Here is a 4,053-nt window from a genome sequence, read left to right as displayed (position 1 = left end):
CCCCACCTTAGCCCAGACCCAGACCCATGCCGGCATTCAGGCCACCCCGGAAGTTGCTGCTGCTGTCCACCCGGGAGAAGCTGGAGGAGCTGGTTCGGGAGCCGGGTGCGCTCGTGTAGGAGCGGCTGCTGAAGGCCGGCCGGGCGCCCGAGGTGGACATCTTGTAGGATTTCTGGGTCACCCTGATGGACATGGTGGAGCTGGAGTGGAGGCAGGAGGACCCAAGCAGGTGGCGATTCGAGAAGGAGCCGAGAAGCCGCTTCTTAGTCGATATTTAAGAATTTTTCATGTACGTAAATCCACAAATCATGGGGGAAAACACCTCTAAGTGAGCAATTGTCTGCCAGTGGTCTTTTTCTGTAATGGCTTTGGTTTCTTTACATAACTGAAATCTGAATGGCATATTCTTTATGCTATTCTTTGTCCTATGAAAAATTTCATTTTACAGTAGGTCATTCTTTTAAATATCTCTGAAATAGATATTTCTGCCCTGAGTGAAGGATGTAGAAACGCTGTACTTGCCCTGGGATGTGGTGACCCACCAGATACTTCTGGTGTGCTATCAAGAGTTTTCATTTTCCTTTCTCCTTCTCTTTTTTAAAATAATTATTTATTTATTTATTTATTTTTCATTTTTTCTTTGTTATTATTATTATTTATACATTTGATCACTATACATCATTTAGATTTTAAAGAGACTTTATCCAGCATGATATATACCTCAGTCCAGCCCAGTTGAGAATACTGTACACATCCTCATCAACAAATAATAAACCATATCTGTGTTCCACAAATGTCTTCTCTCTCTATGTTATTCCAGAATTTCCTTTCCTAAACTTTTCTCCTCCCACAGTAGATTTTATAGTTTGCCACCAGTAGTTTTATAGTTTGTGGTCTTAGGTTTAGATCTTTGATCCATTTTGAGTTGATTTTTGTTAATGGTGACAGATAGGGGTTCAGATTCATCTTTCTGCAGGTGGATACCCAGTTTTTCCAGCGCCATTTGCTAAAGAGGTTTTCCTTTTCCCACTGGATTGATCGGTACCATTTATCAAAGATCAGTTGACTGTATGTTTGGAGGTTTAATTCTGGGGTCTCTACTCTGTTCCATTGGCCTTCATGTCTGTTTTTGTGCCAATACCATGCTGTTTTGATTATCACAGCTTTGTAATATATTTTGGGGTCAGGGAAGGAGATGCCATTCACTCTACCCTTCTTGTGCAGAATGGCTTTGAGAATACAGGGTCTTTTATGATTCCAGACAAATCATATGATTGTCTTTTCTAGATCTGTGAAGAATGTCTTTTGTAATTTTATAGGGATTGCATTAAATATGTAGATTAATTTTGGTAGGATTGTCATTTGATTATATTAATTATCCCAATCCAGGGACCAGCAGTTAGCGTAATGGCTAAGTCGCTGGACTCCCATGTAGTCGACCGCGGTTCGAGTCCTGGACCCAGTGGCTTAAACTCATGCCTGGCGCGTGTGCATGCATGCCCAAGATCCCGAGAAGAGAGTGGAGGAGAAGAGATTGTGGTGTGGCCATCCCCTCTGGGGGGTGATTTCTCACTTTCTATCTCTCTGTCTCTCTCTGTCTTTCTGGCGAGTGCACATGCCCAATTAGTAAAAACCTCTCTTAAAAAAAAATTATTCAAATCCAGGAACATGAGATGTCCTTCCACATTTTTATGCCCGTTTCAATTTCATTTCCTTTTCTCTCTTCATGATTCAGAAAGCATAGCACCCTTCCAAGATGACATTTACACTTGTTTGTAGTGAACAGAATGTATGCCAGGCAAATAAGGACTCAAATCTTAATTCTGCCTTTAACTGGCCAGGGACCTTGGTCAAGGTGCTCCATCTCTAGGAACCTGAGTTTTCTCATTGTGAAATGGGCACAATAAGCACCTTTTAGAATTGTGCTAATTATTAAATGAGATATGTACATGCCTATTAAGTGCCTTTGCATAAGAATTTCTCATGATATATCACTATTTTTATCATTATTTTTCACTTGTAATCACCTTGTGCTAAGTATTGAAATAAGAATTTGAAGATATGTTCCAGTACCTCCAGAAATTCATAATCCAACAAATCTAGATGGAGAGAAGGAAACATAAGCAGATAATCCCAACTAGTGAATGAACAGAAAGTAATGAAAGCAATGATAGAGAGGAGCCAAGGTGTATCGGACACATGGAAAAAGAGTATCTAATTCAGAAGGTGTAAGAAAGTTTCGCAAGAAATATCTCATAGAAGTTCTGAAAGAGTAAATGAAACTTGAACTGGGAGAGCAGTCCAGGTACAGGGAACTACATGAGTAAAATTATGGAAGGCAGGCAGAACAGTATATGAGAGAGTTAGAAGCTATCAGGGCTGCTGCCCACAAAGTGCATGGCACACAGTGCTGAATGTGGAGAAATTAGCTGGAGAGAGAAGTGGGAAGCAAGTCATGAAACTCTGTCATGGTAGGGATCTTGAATACCATCCAGTATAATATTTGGTAGAAAATGCAATTCAAGCATTTAAATAATCGACATGTCTTTGAATAAGATTTCACACTGGTGACTATGCAGGATTGAAGATGTTAGGATAAGATTCAAAGAAGATTCTGAATTAGAACCTGGTTGCAGGAATGAAGTTCCTAGTGGGGGCTGGATCATCTATCTTCCAAAGTCTTCAAAGAACCTATGATTGTAGCAGGAGTTGGCATGGAGAATGATAGTGAAAGCTAAAGACTTCTGTGAACTAGAATGATGTTAGCGATCCAAAAGCAGCAATGTGCCAAGTATACCATGACAAGGCTTAGTGGTATCAGCCTCCACAAAGGATATTTTACACAGAGTAAATGCATGCCTCTGTGAAGGGATAGCCAGTGACCTGGGAACACAATATACACTCCAACCTTCCACCTGTGGTGTGCACACTGTGAGAGAGTAATAGCTCACTGAGCAAGTCTGGAGGACAGTGTTATACTGGGGGTAGAGCCAGGGTTAGTCAAGACCAAAAGGGGAAGCAGCATTCTGTGAAGGAAGTTTAAGGATTTAGGGGGCTTGTTAGTAGGGGCACAAGAACTTCCCTTGCCCCATCCTTATCAATTCCCATACCACCTTCAGCAGTGCCGATATTAAGTGCTCTTTAATTCATTATCCCTTCCCCTCTTAACAGAGCAGACTATTAACTGTCCTGATCTCCATGACCATGTGGTCCTCTTCACTGAGGCAGTGATCAATGCCCATAACATATCTTTTTTTCTTGAGAAGTTTCAAGCACCTCAGAAGTCATCACGCTGGATGAGCAGCTTAAACTGTTTGCTCCTGGAGCCTCGAGGTGGCCAAGATAGTGAGTGTCAAGAGTCTGTGGTTATGATTGATTCTCCTGATGGGGCCAGGTGCAACTGTGGCGTGGATCCATAGGGATGCATCTTACTGTTTAACTGACACCTGAATAGGGGGATATTCTGTGCATCTGACTAAACATGACTAAACTAGCTGAGTCTTTCTAAAGATTTCCATTATTTTGCAGAGTTGCAAACAGACATTAACAGTTCTGAACTTCTGACTTTAATATCTATTCTTATTGAGAATGTATGTGAATGTTCTGATTCAGCTAACAAAATATTAGGTCATCAGAAAGTCATGATGTATTTTCCTATGTTTTTCTGTGCAAAAATGGCTTTTGTGACAACCTAAGAGTTAGCAGGAAAGATACCTGTAGAAGCCATCAAGAGTTTATGTAAATTGAGGGAGGAGTTCTATTCTTGAATATAAGTGAATTCAAAACCAATAATAATTATCTGTAAAAAATGTTGAGTTCTCATTATCCTACTAGCACTGAAAATGCTACCCTGTTTTGGTTTTCTAGCAAGGACAACACTAACAAACATGTCTACTGAAATGTGTTACTTGAACATAAAGCATTTTGAAAACAGGAGCATTAAAAGGACTAAAACTAGATTCATTCTATTTATTAATGAGCAACCCTACATCCAACTATACTGAGGAAGTGAATGTGTTTACAATGATATTTTTTAGAACACATTTCAGTAGA

The 4,053-nt window shown here is 40.2% G+C and overlaps 1 pseudogene; it reads right to left on the bottom strand.

Moving 5' to 3' along the window:
* LOC102475464 (keratin, type II cytoskeletal 8 pseudogene) overlaps positions 1 to 263 on the bottom strand; it is a 1,619-nt pseudogene extending 1,356 nt beyond the window's left edge.
* Between the last annotated feature and the right edge of the window lie 3,790 nt (positions 264 to 4,053).

The sequence above is a fragment of the Tupaia chinensis genome, unplaced genomic scaffold, assembly GCF_000334495.1.
Source record: "Tupaia chinensis unplaced genomic scaffold, TupChi_1.0 Scaffold000164_1, whole genome shotgun sequence".
NCBI classification, from domain to species: Eukaryota; Metazoa; Chordata; class Mammalia; order Scandentia; family Tupaiidae; genus Tupaia; species Tupaia belangeri.
This window is presented reverse-complemented; position numbering and strand designations above follow the sequence as displayed.